This window comes from Phacochoerus africanus, chromosome 2, assembly GCF_016906955.1.
Source record: "Phacochoerus africanus isolate WHEZ1 chromosome 2, ROS_Pafr_v1, whole genome shotgun sequence".
NCBI lineage: Eukaryota > Metazoa > Chordata > Mammalia > Artiodactyla > Suidae > Phacochoerus > Phacochoerus africanus.
The window spans coordinates 52394972-52419813 of record NC_062545.1 but is presented as its reverse complement, the minus strand read 5'-3'; the positions used below and the strand labels follow the sequence as shown (position 1 = coordinate 52419813).

The following is a 24842-nucleotide window of genomic DNA, read 5'->3' as shown; positions in this document are numbered from 1 at the left end:
AATTATTTTTTAGAATATTACTAAAGTTTGGTTTTTATGATATTCATGAAAAACATCATATAAGGATATGTGGTTTTAATGTGACCTCTTACCATCCTTTTTGGAAACATGACACATATATCTTACTACTGGTGAAGTTAGCCTTGCTCATTTGGTTAAAGAGGTGTCTTCTGGGTTTCTCCACTATAAAGTGACTATGTTTCTCCAAGTAATTACTAATATTTTGAGAGGGATACTTTTGAGACTATGCAAATATCATGCTTTTCCTCCAATTTTCATGTACTCTTTTTAGCACCAATTGGCAGATCTTGCTAGCAATAATTGTTTTTGTAATGTTTAACTCATGGTGACTTAAAATTTTCCTTATTCTTTTGAACTGTCAAGTGTTGAAGTAAACTGATTACTTGGAACAAAAGGCAAAGGCTTGAATTTCCTGCATGTTGAGATAAGGGGTGAAGTCAGATAAAGAGTCTAAGATATCAACAAAAGTATAATAGGAGGCTGACGGGCATCCACATCCAGAGCTGGAATGGAGATCAGGCACAAGTAGCTTTGGTGCTGCTTTGATTTGATAGATCAAGCCCATCACACCCCTTTCCTCTTCCTTTCATGGTGGGATCCCATTTTGGAGCTGAGCTATCCTGGAGGTTTGTAATAAAGGCAAAAAAAATAGGTGGAGGGTGAGTGGGATAATAGGCATCAGACATATTTCTCACCAGAAGCTGTTTCTTCTTTGAAAAAAAATAGAATTACATTAGTTTCTTAATGAATGTTTGCTAATGTTACAGTAGCACACATCTTTTTAAAGTTTTATTAATTGATTTATTTGGTGATTGATCTTGGATAATATTTTAGGAATGTTTATTGAAGTATTTCTATCAACAATGGAACAAAAAATTGCGGAAGATAAAAAATAGTAACTGACAAATTGTACATTTAGTTCACCAATATATTATGACTTGACATGATACTTCTTATCTTTCTGCTACTTTATTGTGAATTTTACAATAATGCACTTTAAAGTTTTCAAGCATAAATGTCCACAGTAAAATAATTATAAGGAAATTATTGCAGTTACATTATTTCTCATGTTTTCATCTTGACATTTAATAAATCCGTATTTCAGATCACCTTCTGGTACATTTTGTAAATATTTTGAATCTTTTCATATACACATGTATAATTTCAGTACTTTGATATGTAAAAAATAAATTTTTAAAAGCATAAATACAATTTAACCTTATGTATCTAAATTGATTCAAAATAAGAGTAAATCACTTATTGGCCTATTTGGTGAAAAGTATTAAATAATTCTTCTTCTTTTTTTTTTTTTCTTGCCATGACCACAGCATGTGAAAGTTTCTGGGCCGGGGATCAAACCCATGCCACAGCAGCAACCCAAGCCACTTCAGTGACAATACCGGATCCTTAATCTATTGCCCCGCAAGAGACCTCCTAAGTTCTTCATTTTTAAAGATTATGTTTTATGACATTGATATCATCATGTGATAATATCGAGAAGTTAGAATAAGGCTCAGCTTCCCCACAAATCAATAAGTAAATTCATTTCATTTATTATATTCTTTTTATAGACTACTGCTAAAATGAATAAATTCATTTAGAGTTGGAATGCTTTAATAGTGACATTAAAGGCCTTTATGTCATAATAAATGCTTCTATTTCTTTTTTCTTTATTGTTATTAACTTCTTTTTTTGTCTTTTTTTTTTTGCTATTTCTTGGGCTGCTCCTGTGGCATATGGAGGTTCCCAGGCTAGGGGTCTAATCAGAGCTGTAGCCACCGTCCTATGCCAGAGCCACAGCAACGCAGGATCTGAGCCGCGTCTGCAACCTACAACACAGCTCACGGCAATGCCGGATCGTTAACCCACTGAGCAAGGGCAGGGGCTGAACCCGCAACCTCATGGTTCCTAGTCGGATTTGCTAACCACTGCGCCACGACGGGAACTCCTATTGTTATTAACTTCTGAAAAGATGAATACTATTTAATTTTATTTTTCAAAATGAAGAAATAGCATAATCAAATCCTTGAAGATTCCCATGGATATCAGGTGCAATCACATGGAGAAGATCTATAATTGTTCTCATTGTACACTTACAGCTAAACTCATTTATGAAAGTCCTAGCCCAGAATTGCTTCCTTTTATTTTGATTATGGAAACAAAGAGGAAGTTATTAGAAGCCAAGAGTAGTGAGGAAGGTGGGAGATAGGTTTGGGGTTTCGTTCATGACCAGGAGCCAAGTGATGACTAAAATCCTTGTGTGGTTCATTAAGTGACCAAGACAACTCTAACCAGGTTGAGAAAAAGTCGCCTGTGATACAATACACCAGTGGTATGGGGGCATTAGGTCAAGGACAATGGGGTGTGGGTTACATAACCTCTGGCATTGTGGTGCATCCACCCTCCCACAAGCAGCTATTGATAACTTGCACCAATTAGGGTCAACAAGGGGAAATTTGAGGAAAGGGGAGCTATCCATGAAGAATATAGTGACATGGGAAAAATATCTATCTGTCTGTCTGTCTGTCTGTCTGTCTATCTATCTATCTATCTATAGAAATAGATATAGATATATATAGTGACACAGAAAGGAAGGCTTAACTGCTTTGGGCAGAGTTACTGTGCTTCCAAAAATTTCAGAGGAGCCCTGATTCTGGAAGTGGATTCTTATCAGAGGAGCCCTGATTCTGTCTGTCTGTCTATCTATCTATCTATCTATAGAAATAGATATAGATATATATAGTGACACAGAAAGGAAGGCTTAACTGCTTTGGGCAGAGTTACTGTGCTTCCAAAAATTTCAGAGGAGCCCTGATTCTGGAAGTGGATTCTTATGTAATGGACAATCTTCATTGTGAATAATTCACATTGAGCTAATTATAGGTTTATGAAGATGCTACTGATTCTCCTTCCAGAAACTCGTAGCAATTCCTGGGTGGATCTAAATGATGACAGTGGAGCTTCAGACTCTGGTAAGACTCTACACTCAGGTGTAGACACCATACTACACAAATGGATTTTGTCCTCAGAGTACAGTTAGAATTGACATTTTAAATTATTGCAACAGGTAATAAATGAATGATATCTTGTGGAAAGGGGAAAATGTTTTAATTTATAGGCAAGAGTTTGTTGTATATTTTTAAAGGCTGTGTTTTGGAGTTTTCTTGTGGCTCAACAAGTAAAGGATCTGGTGTTGTCACTGCTGTGGCTCTGGTTACAGTTATGATGCAGGTTCAATTCCTGGCCTGGGAACTTCTGCATGCCTCAGGTGCGGCCAAAAAATAAATTTAAAAAAGACTCTGTTTTATCCTCAAAAACAATGCTTTTATCATAAAATATATTTGCATATAGTAAATGACAGTCTGTCTAGCTATCTGATAAAATATCCACCAGCTAACCACTTCAGGTTTTTAGCAATTCAGGGGAGACTCATAAGATTAAGGACAAACAGATGTAACAGTAATAGTGCCAGTAACAGTTTTAAACAACAAGCCTTCTTTTTTATTTATTTAAACATTACACCAATAAAGTTCCTTTTGAGTCATGGACTTAATTAAGCATTTGCTCATATTATTTTCTCAAGCCGTCATTTCATGAGTTCATTTTACTCCTCTTGCCTCTCATATAGCTTTGCACATACTTCCTAAAATTGTATTTCATTAATATGAGCTGTATTTTTATGATACATTTTGTATTCCATCGTATAAAAGCTGAAAAAGATGTGCTTTAAAAGAAAATCTTATTTTATTTATTAATTTATTTTTGGGCCATACCCATGGCATGTGGAAGTTCCCAGGCCAAGGCGGAACCCATACCACAGCAGCCACCTAAGCCACTGCAGTGACAATACTGCTGGATCCTTAACCCATTGCACCACAAAAGAACTTTTTTTTTTTTAAAAGAAAATCTTATTTTGGAACTAAGGTATGCATTTTAAAACCACTGCACCTTAATGGGAAAGCCCTCAAAATCAGTTCACTTCTCTAAACTGTCATTTCTTCACTTGGGAACATATATTTGAGATCTTTTTTGACATGGTATGCTGATTTCAGATTTATTTCTCCTTATAATTGAAATCTGAATATTTCTCTGAGGAAATTCCATTTAATTTTAGAGAAGTGTGACACCCTAAGGACTTAATGTTGGGTGGCATTTAAGGGACTTGAGGTGTGCTCACTTCCCAGCACCCTGGTCAGTATTAGCACACATTGCAGGGGACCAAAGCCACAGGGGAGGAAGTCCAAGGGCTCAATCTACTAGGAAGTAACCCAAAAGCAACACTGCTCTGGGTAATCTCAGACTTCATCAGATTTCAGGACAATAATTATGAGTGTTAGAGATAAAATTAGCCTATTCAGTAAATCATATAGTTTATTTCTTAAAGTTTCTTTACATTGGACTAGGGTTACATTAATAAAACTAGGTAGAGGGAGTTCCCATTGTGGCTCATTGGGTTAAGGATCTGGCATTGCAGTAAGCTGCAGCATTGGTCATAGATGTAGCTCTGACCTCGCGTTGCTGTGGCTGTGGTGTAGGCCCATAGCTGCAGCTCCAAGTCCACCTCTGGCCTGGGAAATTCCTTGTGCCTCAGGTATGGCTGTAAAAAGAAAGAAAAAAAAAAACAGGTAGAATTTGTCACAGAACCAGAAGGTAGATCCAAAGATAGCTCTCCTTTGTGAAAAATAGAATGCAAAATTATAAATGTAAAATTGGGAAATTAAATTCAGAGCCTTACAAGGGGGTACGCATGAGGGACCATGAAACTCAAGGTTCTGTGCTTGGTGGTAAATTTGCCTCTCTCTCTATACCTTTGGAAACTGTAGACATTTTGTCATTTTTTTTTTAACCACACCAGAAATAGTCTTTCATGAATCCCAGAGTGTTGGATACCAACCCCAACCCAAATGTATTTCAGTCTTTTATGCCCCAGCTCCATACAATGTAACACGAGGGCAAGTTTAATGTGACTTGCCCTGTGCTTCTCCTTGTTAGACTTGTCCTTTTTACACAACGTCATGGATGGTGACAGCGCACAAGGCTGTCTTCCTAGCCCACTTGTGGGGGTGATGAGAATCATGTAATCTCTGATGAGGTTGCTCTTAGATCTTATGAAACCAGAGAAGTATCCAAAGAGGGTGTTTTAGATAAGTTGCCAGATTCCTGGGAGACAGTGCACAACGGCTGTGGTGTGGAAGGGCCCTCCAAGGACTTGCTTATAGGACACTGCTCAAGGGAAGAGGATGGGACGAGTGGGGCTTGAACTAAAGTCAGCAAAGTTGTCAGGTCCTGAAGGGGCCATGGGCTTGCCAACCTAAAACTGTTCTCACTTCTCTGTCCCTTTCTTTCTGGGTGAAGGTCAGAGTCTCCTCCATGCATAGAGAGGCTACCAGGGATGAGGGGACAGCCAAAGAGGGCAAGGAGAGTACACGGGAAACCCTGGAATGAGGGATAGGGGACAAGGGCAGAAGGCTCAGAGATAAGCCTCAGCACAGCTCAGAGTCTTCATTCCTTTGCGAAATAAAGAATATTTTGAAACCCCTGACCCGAAAAGATGTGCCTCAAGAAATGAATTACCCTAAATGCCAAGTCTGATTATAATCGCAGTACGTGATCCTCACATCTTTGACAAAACTTAATGAAATGAAACCTTAAGCCTCCTTGGAAACATGACTATTTTAATGATCAGACAACTCTATGGTACCACGCGTGAGTTCCGGAAGACCTTTAAAATATTTCATCTTGGCAGGTTCTTAAAAGAGAAACACAAAAGTGGCCAGTATTACTCTCCATCCATTTATAAGTTCAGAGAAAGTTTGGCAATTATTCTAGATCATCACATCCATAGGCTTTAGCTGTCCTAGCAGCCTTGTTTACTTTTCTTTTACCAATAATTTGGGTGGTTTAAACAAAACAAGAGAAAAAAACAATCTCCCAAAAGGATGAGGAGTAAGAGTGAGCCAGTTCTTAAGCTGTCCAAAACACTGAATTTGCTAAAGGACACCGAGAGCTCTTTCTAGACGTAAGAGAAAAATATCCTGACAGGTATATAAAAAAACCTTTCTCAGGAGGTAACCTGAGCTTATGATCATTCAACTTGTTTCAGTTTGATTATTTGTGAACATTATTTAATTTTTAATTTCCCTTTTGTCTCTCATGGGCTTAGTGTAATGTTATCTACCTTGTAGCTGCTCCACACCTGCCTTTCAAGAAATAAAAACATTCCAGACAAAAGTTATTTGTGTCATCACATCACCACCACTCTTCTTGAATGGCTGGAAAGGATAAAATAGAAACTAACTACAGATACGTTACTACACAGGAAGAGGACAAAATTTTATTTACTCTTCCTCTCACTCTTAGAATAGACATACCTATTTTTCATGGGGAGCACTTTAAACCATTAAAAAATATGAAACAGTAACTGTGCATAAAGCAAATGTGTCTATATGGTTATAATTCTTCTCAGCTCCACCACAAGGTTCAGGATGTAAATATGCTGAGAGGAAAGAAGTAATAATAAATATTGCTTTCAAAACAGAAGAGAAATAGGAAGAAAGATCAAGCCAAATAGAGGCTCAGGAAAGGGAAGAAAATCTTACACCAACTTGGAATGGAAAGTGATGGGATGCGTGGGGGATCATGGGGATGATGCCTCTGTCACGAGTGTTCATCTCATGGAGCTTGTTACAGCCCGCAATGAGATCTGTAAACCCAGGAAAAGTACCTGGGTACATGTCAGGCAGCATGCTACATGCTTTACATACATGCAGTCAGGAAGCACATGCTTGGGGAGGTCGAATAACTCGACCAAACAACAAAGCCAACACAACGAGTTAAGTTTCAGGCCAGTCTTTAAGCCCAAGCCTTTATGTCCCTAAAGCTCATCTAATCACTACTGATCCAAACTGTGTATGTGCCATTAGAAACACGGAACAATATTAAAAACAGTTTGAAGTCTAAATCAATTCCCAAAAAAGAAAAGCCGAACAAATGGAAACCAAACGTAAAAAAATTGACTCCTCTGGAAAAAAAAAATCATATATGTGTTTTTAACTATGCTAGAGTATTTTGATAATATTATGGATAGTGGGGTAACATGTATTTTTTCCAAGAGTAACTCTCAATTTACGACTAACACCTCTTTGGAAGTCCCCTGGTGGTCTGGTAGTTAGGACTTATATTTGTTGTGACCCAGGTTGAATACCTGGCCTAAGACCTGAGATTCCATATCAAGCTGCAGCCAAAAATAATAAATAAATAAATAAATAAATAAATAAACAGTATGTCACATCAAGGACCTCTTGTATAGCACACGAATCTCTACTCAATATTTTATAACAAACATACAAGGGAAAAGAATGTGAAAAAGAATGAATATATGGATACATGTACAAGAATATATATACACACATATACATGTGTATATATACATATGAATCTATATACACACATATCTATACATACCTGTGTTTTTATATATATATTTGTATATATATATAAAACTGAATCACTTTGCTATACACCTGAAACTAACTTGATACTATAAATCAACTATACTTCAACAATAAAAAATTTCAAAAAATAAAAAAGAATAATACCTCAAGGCAAGTATTAACTTTTTTTTATTTTGATTATATAATTGAGCAGCAGTGATGACACGATGTAAGTTAATAGGCCTTCATGGTAATGCTAAAGAAAATTAAATCTTAATCATTATGATTAACTTTAATCAATTACACAGAATTTTAGGTTTCTAAAATAACAAGGACTGAGAACTATATCAGTGGTTTAGTTCTTGATAAGACAGTTATGTCTCACTACATAAAACAAGTTTCCCTTGGATAGTTATTTATGTGGCTGACTTAATAAAATATTGAAAAAGATGAAATATATTAGGACCAGGTAGTGGATGATATTTACATTTGCTTAAACTTCATGGAAAAATTCTGATGTGATTTTTTAAATTTTGTCAACCACAAAAAAATGAGTCTCCTATACATTTTCAATAGTGCTTTTTACTATATGCCAGCATTTAGGTTATAATGATTTGGGTTCCAATCACCATTATTAGTCTCATAAAATACAGTGACACTAACATTAACCAACTGAACTAAAATCCTTCTCTGTCTATAATTACATTTCTTTTCATAGAGAATAGAATTTATTCACTCATTGTTCTGAGAACTGTACTCATCATCTACACACACTTCTCACCTTAATGAGCAATGATTTTAAAAACACAGGGATAGTGAAAAAGTCAAACTCAATAGGAAGGCTTCGACGAGGACCAAAGTGAAAGATGAACATTAGAACTCACTCAGCAAAACCAGTTTTGTCAGGAGAAACGCTGGGTGGGGACTCAGGGTACTGCTAAGTATTTCTTAAATAACCAGAATGCAGAGAAACTTCATCACAAAGTTACCCTTCAAAATACATCATATATTACTCTTAGCTTTTTTCCTTGGTAAAATGGATTATCAGATAGGTCTTGTTTATAACAACTTGCCATGTTAAGAAGTTACAGAGAAAGGAAGAAAAGCTGACATTGTGTTTTTTTAGTGCCCCTGCTCCAGAACCTGACTGCCTGATTGCAAAACATAGCTCTGTGCCCTTGCTATTTGAGTGATCTGCAGAGAGTTGTTTCTTCTTGTTTGAGCTCAGCTTTCTCACATGTTAAGACAGCAGTGGTAATAAGAGATGGAGGTGAGGATAAAATGAGAATAAGCATGCTTCCCTGATGAACAGAGAAGTTAAAGTCATTACAATAATGTTCATAACATGGCAATGATATCACTGGAGGGTTTTCAACAGAGGAAATACATGATCTCACTTAGGTTTTAAAAGGTTCACCCAAGATTCAGTGTTGAGAACAGACTGGAGGGGATGGGAGCAGAAGCAGGAAAATGTGCCTGAATAGCCATTGTATTAACTGCCAGCGTGAGCCTGGAGCCCATGATGGTACCAAGTGGGAAGTTACAAAGACATCAGGAAGGACTACCTCATCCCCAGGGCTGGGGTTTGAGGAACAGGAGAGTCAAGACAGTCAAAATTGTTGATTTTTGGTGTTGTTTTTCATGGAGGGGGTTATTCCCTTATCAGCTGGGGGTCTTTGTTTGCTTATGTCTGAGTGACTGTGAGAATGCAGTTTGAAGTGATGAGGTACCCAGATAGGGATGCTTATGCAGATGCAGGTAGGGAAGAGGGGATGAGGACCACAAGGAATGTGGTTTTGTATGTGTTCAGGTGAGATGCCCCTCAAAATGCATGTGGAGAGCTTGAGGAGCAGGCGGATAAGAGGAGTCTGGGCTGAAGATTCAAATTGGACTCACCTATACTGATTCACCTACATTGATTCCCCTATATAGTAAGGAAGGAGACAAATGTAAGACAGCAAGTAGACAGAATACAAATGCACAGTTAATCGCAAGGTAAACTAATTTTTCCTCCAATAGGAATTTTTTTTTTAAAAAAAACTTAAATTATCTGAATAATTGCTAAGCTGTATGCATGGCACACTTTGGCACTGTCTTGAGGTTTTTAAACATATCTGGAAATCTCACACTCTTTTTAAGCCACAGACCACTGTTAAAAAAAAATTACAATTCTAAGAAACATCTATCAGGAAATGCACGTATCTGAGTAAGAACACAGGAAGTGACGGATACTTGGGAAAAAGATTTTAGTCACCAGATTTCAATTGCTGATCCAAGGAACACTAATTATGGCTTAGCTGCAAGATTCAAACATTAAAATAACTCTCCACAATTCAAATGGGCAGCTGGCTATCATGCTTAATAACCTGGCATTTATTCATTCAGCCAGTCAGTCACCGGGAATAAAGATGAAAAGTCAAAGCTGGAGCCAAGAGGCGCCCAGTGAGGAGAAATCCCTACCTCAAACTCTCAAGGAGTTTGCAGAGGAAGCATAGAGATGGAGTCAGTCACAGGATCCGTGCAGTCCTGCGAGACTTCTGAGAGGAGGTGACTTTTCAGAGGATCTAAAACAAGGAAGGACTGGCAGACTGAGAATGTGGAGTGGAAGAAACATGCTAGAATAAGGCTGCACAATGAAGGACTCATTTCCATGGGCTCTACTTTGGCCCCGGTAACTGTTCTATCCTCATTTTTTAAACTGAACTGTCTTCACATCACTAAAAAGTAAGTGACTCTTTAAGTTGACAGAAATAAATGTAACTGATTCACAGAACAAACCCACTTTATTTTCAAAGGGTCCTATGTAGGCATTTATTCTTTCAAGACAGATATGTTGGAAGTAGATAGAACCTTCAGCAATGGTCTAAGCACAGCTGGAAAGGATTTCAGAAGTTCCAGGAAAGCTTCTTGGGCTGCCCATCCCACTTCTGGGCCTGCAAGTGCCCCCAAAAACCCTCTGTGGCTGACTCATTTGACTCTAAGTGGTGGATTAAAATGAAAACTTGATAAGAAGTTTGGTGATATTTACATCCTAATGTCACTTGATTCTGAAGTCCTTCCCAAGAAAAGTGAAGTTGGATAAATTGCAAGGTAAGAATTCCAACTGAAATGGGTAGATTTGGGAAAATCCAAGGTAAACAAACATGGCTTTTAAATTCTCTAAGAAAAAACAATTTACAGGTTTGGCTCATGTATTTTATATTGGTAAATATAAAACCTGTGACTACATCATAACATCACTTGCAAATAATCTATGAATTTCTACCGAAAGAAGATCAATAGAAATTATTAGAGGGAAGAGATTCATAGGCTTGCCTCATTCTGCAATGCTGAGTAAACTTACAGACACCTCCTGGAATGACTGGAAGTGAACCTTGTTCTTCCCTCAGGCTCTAACAGCTCATGAGGCAAACTCCAAAAGCTTCTGAAGTAAAATAAGTTACATTCTTTTATTCTAAGAAAGTACATTATGAATTTATATCTGTTTCTTTGAAAAAGGCCCCAGTTATCAACTGGGTAAGTTAATGAGGAGACATATTTTCAAAAAATACTAAAAAATCATACTTCATTTCTAAGACTTCTTTCAATTAAAAAATAGCTCCTTGTATTTAAGCAGAGGCTAAAAAATTGTGAAATGGACTTTTTAATCTGGGTCTTTTTCTTTTTGCCCCATCATTTTATTGGGCTTTAAACTGTCCCATGATTCATAGGATTTGCTTTAAAAAATAATTTCTTTTAGGATGCTGAGTAATACTGTACTAAAGTACCTAGTGACAGAGCCAAATGTATCCCAGAAGCACTGGCCTTTGGAAGGTAATTAGGTCCAAACCCAAAGCATCATGGCCAGAGATGAGGGGTTCACAGCCACACACACATGTGGTGGCAAATCCCTTGTGGAGCATAAAGATAAGGCTAGAATGTTTACTTGACTCATAAATGAAGAAAATTGAATTGCTTTTCATTAGGTGAAAGGATGACAGAGGCAAGGCCAAGGATGACTGCCTAAACATTGATTTCTGTTTGACAGTTATTTGTGTTAGAAGTTTTATTAGAATTAAATATGCATTTCAATATTGCATAGATGTAATAAGTGAATAAATAATATGCTATCGCTAACTAAAACGCTCTTTGCTCAGAGATGATTATCTTCCTAAGTGGGAAACTGAGATTCATGAAAAATAAATGAAGCAATAAATACCCAACCACACCAGGTTCTCCTGTTTGGAGCACTAGGCAGAGATGCATTTGAGGCCTGAACCCAGAGAGAAGACATGTGATGTCCAAGTCATAGTGGGGGTGGGGGGGGTGGGGAGCAGTGGTCTTTCTAGAGTGATGAAGAAGCATCTCTAAAACTCCTGGGGCAACCAGTTCCTCACCTCACCCTGTCTTCAGTGGTCCTGAATCCCTAGTGGAATCTGGCCTTGTGAGGACCCAGGACAGCTAAACTAGAAGCAGTACCTGACGACTTAGGGATCCACCTTCCTGGCCTAAGCAGGTGAGTAAGTCCATTCAAATAGAACAAAAGAGGTCCCAGTCAAGATTCACCTGTGCTGCACTGGAGCACGGCTCCCCCATATCAATTATCTGAGGGAAAAGTGGAAAATTAAAACAACCACATAGACATGTGCTCTAGGGAATTCCATGTGAAATGTTTCCAAAGATATGCAGTTTGGAAGACCCAAATACAGTCCTCTTTTTTCCTTCCACCCAGGTTCTGCCTTCCACTGACTGCTGGGCTAGTACCGTAGGTTCCAGCCACTTCCCTCAACTCCCCTGTCTCCACTGCACGGCATACCATGCACTGTCTCCATCAGTCTTTAAACCTCTGTCCTAATAACATCCTCCCCTACTCTGAATCCAGCAAGGGCTCCTCACTGCCTGCTGAATCAACTAGCATTTCCTCCCACTGCACACTAGCCCTAGGTCCACCTCCAGCTTTCTCTCCATCGTAATTTCTTACCATCTTCCACTTTTTTGTCCCTTTTCCTCCAGCCAGCAGGACAATCATTGACCAGGAACACCTGGCACCAAGTCTGTCTCCATGTCTTGGTTACACATTCCTGCTCCACACTTCCCTGACTCTACCTTCTCCAGAAGCGTTTTCTTGCTCTCTTTCAACCAGATGGGCTTGTCCTCCTTAGAATCTTCAGCCCTTTGGAAAGGTCTCAGGGTGATCCACATAATCTGCATGTCATGATTATTTATATAACTGTGTCCTTACACTTGGAGATGGTGAGTTTGTGGTTCCCAGAACTGCACACATTGCTCAAAAAGGGGCAGTCACTACAGATGTGTTGATCTGAACTGAACTGAGCTGTAGCTGAGGTCTCCTCTGTTGATGGGGTGTTGGGTTGTAGACATTATAGGTCCATCACAGTTGATTCTGAAGAACTTTTCCCCATGTTTCCCCTTTAGTCTGAGATGAAACATCCATAGTTTTCATTTTCTTCAAAAGAAAATCTGTGCTACTAAACAACATAACAAAAGAAGGAAAGCATTATTAATCAGAAATATGTCTGGTTTGCTACAAATGCTGCAGAAAATTGCAGAACAGAGCATTTCAAGCATTTGAGCAAGGCAGAATTCAGGCAAAAGTACATTCTTCATTGTTCACTGAACAACTGCTTCAATACCTTTACTTTTATGAAAACAATGATTTCATACCAGAATAAGTAGATACGTGTAATCATCTTCATGTGTAAATATGAATAATCTATCTTTATCTTCATCTTCTATCAATGTAACTTATAAGAATGATCCTAAACACTGAAAAACATATTCAATGCCTATAAAATAATTCTCCTGAGCACTCATCATTTTTGAAGCCCTCTCCTCCCCTAATACAGCACTCGCCTGACATGTCTTCAGCCTCCTGTGGTGGTTCTCTGGAGATTCCTTCTTCCTTCTCTCCTCCCCTATTTTCATGCCTGGCACAGTGTTCCTCACTCCTAATTCCCTCAGAAAACTGACTCACGAATTTATGTATTTCCCTCTGAGGTTTCCCTCCTAAGCATAGCCTCTAGGTATGGTTGGCCCACAATAAATATCTCCTGAAAAAAAATTAAGTAAACAACAACATGAAAGTTTTAGTCCAACTGAGACAGGCTGGAACCTGGGACCCTTTGTTGCACTGGCACCTGGACAAACACCTTCTCGAGCAACAAAATACAAATAAACTATAAGGGACTAAAAATAATTGTGTGCATGTGCAATTGGGGGAAATTATGGTCATGAAGATCCAAAAAAACCTAAAAACCAAATTCCACTCCTGACAAATGGACAGTAAAAGCAGAGTACTGCACATTCCCCCTGCACACAGCACCACCAAAGGGGTGGGCAGACCATAGAAGCCACCTCTCCCGCCCAACCCTTAGACCCACCCCTACATTCACCCCATAGGAGGAACCACCTCACTCCCGCTCAGGGAGCACAGCAAGAGAACCTGTTGCTTGTTTTTACTCCCTTGTGCCGCAGGAGGTGCTCCAAGAAAGGCTTGTCTGAATTTCCTGCCTGACCTCTTGTTAATATCTACTGATTAAGGAGGCCAAGAACCCTTAACAGTAACATAATCCATGAGATGGCGACCGTACATCTTCACTGCGGTGAGGTCTATCACTTCCAACTCAAGGAATCCCAAATACAACTGAGTACTTCCTCTTCTCTCCCACCCCTCAAACACTCCTAATCCCCCCACACCTCAATTTCCTTCTATTTCTATTTTACATTACATAGTCTCAAAACATGGAGTCATTCCTGTTTATTTCCTTTCTGACTCCCTCTATCTAAAGTATTGATTATTCCTATTGTTATAACCCTAAGGTATTATTCTGGGCTTTGTTTATAGCATGAATTCAATCAGAATACCTAGCTTTGACTAAGTGCTTACCATATGCCAGGCACCGAGTAAAGGTCCATAAGCAGTCTTTTTGTGGGGGGTGGGGGCACACCAGCTGCATATGGAAATTCGCAGGCTAGGGATCCAGTCAGAGCTAAGGCTGCTGGCCTACACCATAGCCACAGCAACGCAGAATCCTGGCAATGCCAGATCCCCAACCCACTGAGCAAAGCCAGGGACTGAACCCTCACCCTCATGGATACTAGTTGGATTCACTTCCACTGCGCCATGAAGAGAACTCCTCCATAAGCAGGCTTTTTATTAATTTCCAAAGTTCCTCAATGAGAAGATGCTACTACTACCTCTATTTTACAGATGAGAAAACAGTCTTTCAAATATTTACTGAGTACATGCCTATGCAATTGTATATGACACTATCTGATATCCAGATTTATATGTATTCCAACACATAGATATGTAATAGCTATAATTTAATTTTTCCTAGAACATTTTCTTTAATACATATTTGAAAATAGTTGTCTTTAAAAACTGTTAAGATAATGTCACTTTACTTGAATAAGTAATTATCTTTAGCAAGAGAACCAACTGTTATGTATCTGCACTTAGCAATAAGAATTGTTATTTAGTACATACTTGCCCTGGCAAAATAAAATGTCATATTTGAAAATATATTATTTAGAGATCAATATTAATGTGATAATTCCAAATAATTATTTTAATGACCATAATTATAAAATAATGGAGCTGACAAAACTCACCAAAATACAGTAAAAATGCAAAACAGGCATTTTTTTTTAGGCTTCTCTTTGAGTACCATTCACTCTCTTCTCTCCAAATAATATTGAAAGAAAATTAACATCTATGAAACAAGTTTCACAGAGATGGACATGAAATTATGCAAACAGACACTAATAATACACTCACACCAAAGAGGGGCCTTAAAGCAACAATGAGGCACCAGGGGATTATGCAGTGTATCTAAGAGACCCAGTAACTGGCTTTTTCCAGTGATTCCGACAACCTGCAGACTAGTTACCAAATGAAGACACAAAGGCATCAAGATGTGAAAGGTTTAGAAGATGAGGCCGCTGAAGCATATTTTAAGAAAACCCAAGAGACTCATTTCCCCTTTAAAACAAACCAGAAGGACTCCGACAGTAGACAATTGCTGCTCTGATTCTTCCCATCTGGGCTGCCTGGGGAAGTGGGGGGCAGGATGCTGTGGGTAACAGCTGGGAGGCAAGGACCAAGGGACCCAGCAGGTGTGCCTGACACTTCACCTGTATCGCCTCATGCAGCCATGTGAATGCTGGCCCAGGTCCTCCTCACTATTCTCATCTTAGAGAAGAGGGAACTGGACCTGGAGGTTTGCTCATGCAAGGTCACAGTCAGAGGAGCCTGGAAAGCTGGAATGAACTTTGTCTTCTGACTAGGATAGGGTTCTTTTTCCCTGGCATAGTGCCTCGTTTCAGGGTGAAAATAGAATACAGCAATTTTGATGTTAATAAGTGCGCCTTCTACCTTTCCAAAGCCCCCAAGCAACTCTGGTGAGCAGGCTGAGGGGAGAGGTGAGTGGTGAAGGGGACAGAAAAAGCCTCAAGGACCAAGGTGTAGACAAGTCCTCTTCCTGTCCCTAGACCCTAGTCCCTAAGCTATCCTTGAGACAAGGTGGGGAGAGGGCCAGAGCTCAGCCCCATCTTGCTCCAGGGAGGGGCACACCAACTTGGGGCCTGTTGGGGGTGAGTGGGGAGAAGAGGAAGAGAGAAGAGAGGAGGGAGTAGAGGAGGGGAAAGAAGGGTGAGGAGGGGAGAAGGGAGGGAAGAGGAGAGAAAGGGAAAAAGGAAGAGATAGGAGAAGGGGGGAGGCTGGGAGGAGGGGAGGGGAGATGGGGAGTAGGAGGGGAGAAAGGGAATGAGGAGGGAGAGGGGAGGAGAGGGGAGGGGAGAGAAGAAGAGGAAGGGGGGAAGGAAGGAGGGGAGAGGGGAAGGTGGGAGAGCTGGAGGAAAGAAAGGGAGAAAAACAGAGCAAGTGGGGCTCCAAGGCAAAGAAAATGATTCAGAAGAATTAATATCCCATTCTGCTAAGGAAGCACATAATTAAAACTTCTTCACCTTCTGAAACATCTACTAAAAAAGACACAAGACTAGAAAGCCTCTTTCTCCTCCCCCCCGCCCCGCTTCTGTCTCAAGCACTTTTAAAGTTGCCTACACGTTACTGAATGTTTTATGTTTGATCTCCTTTTCACCTCCTGATGAATATTTGGAAGGTTGCTCAATTTATGCACAATGTGGTGGTGTTGACACATGGCACCCATGAAAAATAAAAATAAAAAGATGTAAGTATCCGTGTGAGGGTGTGCATTGAGGCAGGAGGAGAAAGTTAAGTAAAGGAGATGGAAGAAGCCTATAAAAATCTGTTTCCTCCCCATCCACCCCCATGAACAAAACCCTATAATTCATGAATAAAATATAATCTGAGTTTTACATCAGCCTTACAAAAATTCTTACTGAGTATAGGTTTTTTTTTTAAATGTTATTGTGTTATAAAATTTAATGGAAAATTTTTCTTTCCCTTAAAAATAAACTCAAATACCACAGACATTTCCCCCAAATTCCAACTGTCTGCTTGCTCTCTCTCTTTGTGTCCAGAGCTATTTTATTTTTCCTCCATTGGTAGTTTAAAGGTGTATTTTTTGATATGTAATACCATTTTAAAGAGTTCAACAGAATTAAGATTCTTTCCAGTGTACTAAGCAGTTTGTTTTGAGGTACACATTGCAAAATTAGTGTTTTAACTGGAAAATTTTCTTTACCAGTTAACAACTGTCATCTCAATGAAGGAATATACTTTGAGATCAAAGGAGGGTTTCGTCCAACAATTTAACAAGCATCCTAGTGTATGCACGAGTGTGAGATTTTGGACGGGCCAGGCATAGGAGGAAATAACTTCTAATTTGCAAAATCCAAGAGTCTTTCTAGTAAAAATATTTTTATGTACTACTGCACCAAATGCACTGCATTTTTTTTCTTCTATGTTGTTTTTTCCACTGAAGCAATCACAGCCCAAGTATACTTCTTTCTAAACACAGAGCATCCATCCAACTATTCATTCAATTAAACTAAGAGAGCATTCATTTTGCACCCACCAGGCACCTGGCCCTATATGAGGCACTAGGAAACAGAGGTGAATAAATACTGTTCCTCATTTTGAGGGCTATATGGAGCCGACGAAGGGGCAATCAGGTATTGACAGTACAGTTAACTCTGGGCACAAAAGATGTGAGGACAGGCTCCGAGAAGGTAGGGCATCTCCCCTTTTCCTCCACCTCCCCATGCAGGGGACAATCTATGGTTCAGACACACAGCCCATAAAATAATCTGCCCTGCATTTGGCCTCTGTTTCCATGGGATTAGTTACTGCTCATTTCGTCTTCTTGCCACACTGCTGTTCCTTCAGGTTCCTCCCTTAAAACTAACTTGGTGAGGGCAGGGCCATTCACATCACCAGAATAAGATCTCTCATATCAGAAATGTGTGATGAATGACAAAAAGGAAGAAAACTAACTAGAAGCAAACAAGGCCACCCCACAAGAATACATGTCACTGTGCCCCCTGCCGTACACATCCCATTCCCTCCCCCACTCCTAAGAAGTACTCTGTTTTTTTGTTTTTTTTCTAAAAAGGTAAGAATTTAAAATATTTTCTCTTTTAAATGGATTCTCCCCCAGAGGGCAAAGGATTCATTTATTATCCTGGCAGAGAAAAACAGTAAAGTGTCAAAATGTCTAAGCCAGGTTGAAAATATTCCGGAATTTCTGGCTTCTTTTTCCTTGCTTTTTACGCAGCTATATAAATGTGGACCTGTTCTGAAAGTCAGCTGGAAACACGCATTTCAAGGCATTTTCAGTACTTTTTTTTTTTTGAGTTTCATTTGGCTGGACAGTTGTTTAAAAATGTGGCATAACCAGACGGCACCTATTTATATTGGTTATTTCAACATAGATGTCCACGAGTCCCTGGTTTTATACACTGTAGCTAATCAGCCAGTTCAGAGGAAAAAAATGATGAGGGTAAATTATTAGAACAATTACTAGAAGAATGATCTAATACAGATTAAGTCTTTAATTTTTTTATTGTAGTTGATTCACAATGTTGTGTCAATTTCTGCTATATAACAAAGTGACCCAGTCACACATATACACACATTCCCTTTCCCACATTATCCTCCATCATATTCTATCACAAAAGACTGGATATACTTTCTTGTGCTATACAGTAGGACCGCATTGCTTATCCATTCTACATGTAATAGTTTGCATCTACGAAGGAAGACAAGAAAGATAAACTTAGCTTCTATCTCACTCAAGTACATTTTAATGGTCCAGTCAAAGCCACAACCATGCATTTATCATTTCATAAGAATGGAAAATGGAGTTTAATATTATAAAGGAGTTACCAAGTATTTAAGTCATGAAGAAAACGTGTAACAGTCTGAAAAAAAAAAACAAAACACAGCACTTGCAGTGTGAGAGACTGACTGTGTTATGCTTATTTGGATATGTCAGTCACTGCAATGTTTACTCAATGAACCAAGATTCTGGGATTTTCTTTCTTTCTGCCACCTGGTGAATAAAAATGTGTTAAGTTCATGTTGTCTGTGACCTTTCACTAAAAATGTTCTTCCTTAGTCATATACTGCATTGGTGGTCGGGGTTTGATGCCAAGAGTTTGCTTGTCATCTGATTCCCTTTCACATGGAAGCCCTGAGCTGGATTACACCATCCCAGATGACTGCACACGACGTGACAGGCCAGCTGAAGAATTTCCTACGCCTGGTAGCTTCATTCTTTAAAGAATCATTCAAGAGCAATTGCAGCAAGGTCATTCTGTGTGTTCTGGTCACTGGTTAAGAAGGGATATGAGTCGGAACCTCTAGGAAGTCTGTTCCAGCGGCACAAGGCCTGCACAGTCTCCAAGCTTCATTTATTAGTCTGACCACACCCCGTGGTGCCGATGCTCCATCACAAAGGGAATTTCACCTGCCTGACTCATACGGACGAAGCACATGTTAAATCTGAGGAGCTGAGAGCTCAAACTGGGTCTTAATCCACATCATCTGGCCTGGGAGACTCAATGATTGTAACCATTCACATGTCTGTTTTTTGGGCTGTGTCTCAGTATAAATACACATGGGCTTTTCTTCTTTCGCTCCTCTGAGATATTTTAAAACGAAAAGGTCTGAGGATACTCAAGTAAATATGCATGTTCCCATCACCCATTTTGCTGTATTTCCTTTACAGATGAGTCTTTAAAAAAAAAAAAAAAGAATTAAAACATTCAAGTGGAGTTGAAACCCAACATATGCCCCTCAATCCCATTTTCCTCCTTCTTTCCCCCAGATTTACAAGCTGTCCCTTAGCTATCAATTCTAAACATGTAAAATATATTTACACCACATATGTATGCTAGTCTAAGCAATATATAAGTCCTGGTTTCCATGTTTAAAAATATTATGTAGTTGGTCTCATATTGTAAGAAGGTCCTGCACCTTATTTTTGTCTCAACATCAGATCTGATTCCTGTAGCTCTAGTTTCTCTCAACTACTGGATCTGGATGGTATTTTGTTGTGTGATGACACTGGCAGTTAGTTATTACCCATTCCTCCCTTTATGGACATGACTCGTGATGCTGCACTGGGCATTCCAATTATACCTCAGACACCCATCTCCACGACACCCTGTGATGGTGTCCCTGGTCTCCAGAGCAGGGACCAACTCCCCTTCTCCTTGTGCATAGAAAGACTGTTCTCCCAAGGTCAAAGATCAGTCTCATCCATGTCAGAACCCATGGTGCCTGGCTTATGCCTCAGCACATAATGAGTCTGCTGTAAATACTGACTAAATTTAATCACCATTGACTTATCTGTGGTGGTGGTTGGTGTGCCTGGCCCAAATTTCTTACAAAGTTGCTTTGTAAGAAAGACCCTGACAATGGGTCTTATGATTACACGTTCTCATCCACAAAACTGTCCTTCACAAGTTCCTTATATTTAATAGGTCTTCAATATTTGCTAGATGACTGAACAAATGAAATTAAAGGGGGAATGTTAATTTCTTTAAGTGTGAGCTATCTTACCTGCAGATGACACTACATCTAAGTTTTCTAGGAACAGTGTTTCTGTCCACTACATCATGGGACGTTCCACACAGGCTGGTTTATTAGTGCTTATTGTCAATACTGAGATTGACAATAAAGGGGAATCTATTTGCATAGAAACTTAGAAATAAGGGAACTAAATTTGCTTCATGATGAACAAACACACAATGGTCTCTCTTTTAAAAATGTTTTATTTTTATAATATTTTACAGGTTACTTTCCATTTACAGTTACTACAAAATATTAGTGATATTTCCCAGGTTGTACATCCTTGCAGCCTATCTGAAACTCAATAGTTTGTACTTCCCACTCACTCCCCCACCCAATCTTGCTCCCCCCTCTTCCCACTGGTAACCATTAGTTTTTTCTCTATATCTGTGAATCTGCATCTTTTTTTGTATTTTCACTAATTTATTGTATTTTTTAGATTCCACATATAAGTGATATCTCACAGTATTTGTCTTTCTCTGCCAGATTTATTTCATGCAGTGCAATGCCCTCCAAGTCCATCCATGTTGCTGCAAGTGGCAACAATTCGTTGTTTTTTATAGCTGAGTAATGTTCCATTATATGTATGTACCACTTCTTTATTCATTCATCAGTTGAGGGATACTTAGGTTCTTTCCATGTCTTTGAAAATGTAAATAATGCTGCCATGAATACTGGAGTGCACATATCTTTTCAAATTATGGCTTTTCCCAGATACACGCCCAAGAGTGCAATTGCTGGATCATATGGTAGCTCTATTTTTAGTTTTTTAAGGAACCTCCACACTGTTTTCCATAGCAGATGCACAAATTTACATTCCCGCACAGTGCATCAGGGTTCCTTTTTTCACCACATCCTCTCCAGCATTTATTTGTAAAATTTTTGATAATAGCCATTGTGGTAGGTGTGAGGTAGTACCTCACTGTGGTTTGGATTTGCATTTCCCTGATGATTAACAATACTGAACATCTTTTCATGTGTCTGTTGGCCATCTGCATTTCCTCTGGAAAAATGTTCATTCAGTTCTTTTGACTTTTTTAATCTGGTTATTTGGGGTTGTTTTATGTTGAGATGTATAAGCTCATAATAGTCTCTTTTAGCTCCTCCCTTAATTGAAGGAGGGCTCCTTGCCTTACACAGAGACAAGGAGGTTTATGTACACATACCCATGGGTTGCACAGTTGTCAGAGACTCGGAGGGCTTGAGGAACAAGCTAATTCTTATCTCTGAGATCTATGGTCTTTCTCTCTCTCATCTTATGGCATCTCAGCCTTCTCTGGTTCTGTTCTGTTCCACTCTATTTCGTGATCAGGTCCCCCTGCTTAACTCATGGTTTCTGCTTCCTCAAACCTTCATCTTGCACTGTCCCTCACAGGTCATGACCTGAACTCCAAGAAATGCCATTCTTTCAATTTCAATTCTACTGACCGTTGATTCACCATGTTTATGTTTTCATCCCATGCCTTCCATAAGTCACCTTCGAACAAGACAAGGACATGTGATAGAAAATGGTTTTCTAGCCTAAGCTAGAGAATAAACATTCTCGCTTTTGTGGGCCATAAGGTCATGGGTGTGACTACTCAACTTCTGAAAAGTGAAAACAGCAATGGACAATATAAAAATGAATGTGCATGATGGAGCGCCAATAAAACTTTGTTTACAAAAACAGGTAGCAGGCTGGACATGGCCTGTGGGCTGGGGTGTGCTACTCCTGGTCCTGGCAACGGCAGTCTGAGAAGGGAGTGGGAGAAGGAGGTGTGTAACCCACATCCCTTATATAGAACCAGAATACAAATAGGCAGTGGTCCTGGATCTAAAGGACTGGACCAGCATCGCACTGTCCCATGCTTATGTTTACCAAGGCACCATCGGATGATGGTTTGGTGTTATACATGGAAGAGAATTGGATGGTTACATGCATTTGAGGAGTCTAACTCACTCAAGAGTTTTACAGGGCTAAGAAGCAAGAAGAACCCCTTCACCTATGACTAAGGTGTACAAAGGCATGGTGGTTCACAGCTCAGTGCTCACAGATGTGGATAAATGGTGATCTATAAATGGGACAAAGCACTGAAGCTGTGCACTTGCCTTTTGGCAGCGGCATCTGCTTATAATGTACACTCACAGAACAAAGATAGTAAACCAGTCATGGAGAACTTGATCCCAGCTAGTTACCAGCCAGAAGGCTCCCTCACTCCAGAAAGCCTTGACCAGTGGAGCACACTCACTACACACAGGTTCTGATCCAAAAGGCTCCTGTGTACAGATGAACTTTAACTGATGCAGACCAGTAAATATCCAAATGCTTCTTCCTAAAACCCTGTGGGTCTGCAGACACGGGATCAGCAATAACTACAATCTGTTCCACTCGCAGATAACTGTCATATTTGGTAAGAAAAATAAACATTTGAGAAATCTTACTATTTTTATTTTTAGAGGTCCATACATTTACAAAGTTTATTTTAAAATAAACTCACCATTTGTTGCTAAAGTTATTCTTTACAAGACTGCTAATTTTTTTTTCATATGAAGGGGTGTTTTCACACATTTTGATTATATACATGAATATGCATATGAACATTTTTAAAAGACAGCATTCTCAATATTTGAGAAGAAATACAGTGATGGATGGAATACTGCTGGCAGAAATCCAATTATACAGACATTTGAATTATTTTACATTACAAACTGACAATGGACATAGGGTGACAGGCCATGGGAGACCATTAATACTAATGAATCCCAAATATAATTAGATGTAGACATGCCTTATACACCTTTTTCTTTACCCATTGTCAGCTTAGCTTCAGCTTGCTTTTAACCAGGGTTACAGTACATCACAGGAAGTACCTTGGGGAAAGTGAAAATCTCCTTATTAATTAGGAAGAAAGCCTTTCAGGGAGGTTACTTTCTAGTCAGGCTTTTCATTGGCAGTAAAAGAAAAGAACACCATGATATATGCAAAGAAAGAAACATTAGACGGAATTAAAACTTGTCTCTCTTTTCCAAAGTTCTAAGTTATGAATGGCAAGATTTCAAAAATAACCCAAGAAACCAAGCACCCGAGCTGGGACAAGCCAGGAAAGGATGCTCTTGAGTTCTGGGGAAGGTGAGACTCAAGAACTCTGAGCTCAGCATAGAGTTGGGGGGTGGAGAGGACAAACCTAGGGACTCGCCACCCCCTCTACCACCATGAGGGAGGCGAAGGGGGCAGAAACTACAATTCTCCTTGAAGGGAATTTCCACATTATGTCACATTGAACTTGATAGCTGCCATTGCATCTTGAGTACCATTCAAGTTGTTTCTTATTAAACTTCCATTTTGATACCTGCAGTAAGAATTTAAGCAAGAGTATTGGGCAGACTTCAAGCGCCCTGAAGTCTAGGCTTCCCAGGGCTCAGGGAGAGGGGGTAATAGCGCCCTGAACACATATTACCCAGAGAACAGGCACATTCTGAGTGTCACACTTAGCATTTGTAAAACACTCTTCATTTGTAAAATTACACTGACCAACTTTGCCAAGAGCCTGATTCAGTGGGCATTCGCGGTGATGAAGTTGGCTCAAATAAAATGTTGTCCCTACAGCTCCTCAGGAAATACACATTGCTCGTTGAGAGAATGGGGTAGCAGAAGTGGGAATGGAGGAGGAGGGAGGACAGAGAAGAGAGGGGTGTTATGCACACAGTAAAAAAGATCACCTGGGTCACAACTGCCTCACTTCTGCCCTTCAGTCCTGGTCAACAAAGATCACTTCCTTTGAAGAGTTCCTTTCATTCTTTTATTTGTCTGCACACACAAATGGGGCTGTGTATGCGTACATGTACGGCCAACCCCCCTGTGACTCATAGTTTCCATATTCGTGAATTCGCCGACTCCTAAAAATTAGTTGTGACCTTGGGAAGGCTCCTTGGGCCTTCACAGTCATTTGTGGACACACAAACGGTGGCCCCAAATCCAAGTATCCCAAGGCCTATGTTCCCAGCTGACCCTGAACAAGGCAATTTTCTGCATTCTGTTTCAGCTCATGTTGTAAACAAGTGTCCATTTTAGGGTGTAATTAATGTCATGTTTTTTGCATGTTTGTGCTGTGTGTGTGTGTATATATGTGATTTCGCTGTTTAAAACAGCTCCCACTGTAGTACTGAAGTCTGTGCAGGGTTTGTTTGTTTGTTTGTTTTGTTTGTTTTTTCCTTTTTAGGGCTGAAGGTGGAAGTTCCCAGGCTAGGAGTCCAATCAGAGCTGCAGCTGCCAGCCTATGCCACAGCCACAGCAACGTGGGATCAAAGCCGTGTTTGTGACCTACACCACAGCTCACAGAAACACCAGATACTTAACCCATTAAACCAGGCCAAGAATTGAACCTGCATCCTCATGGACATTAGTCAGG

At 39.6% G+C, this 24842-nt stretch overlaps 1 protein-coding gene across 3 annotated transcripts in view; it reads right to left on the bottom strand.

Annotated features, from left to right (window-relative positions):
- KCNQ5 (potassium voltage-gated channel subfamily Q member 5) overlaps window positions 1-24842 on the bottom strand; it is a 504606-nt gene that overhangs the window by 459962 nt on the left and 19802 nt on the right. The gene's annotated exons all lie outside the window — the stretch shown is intronic.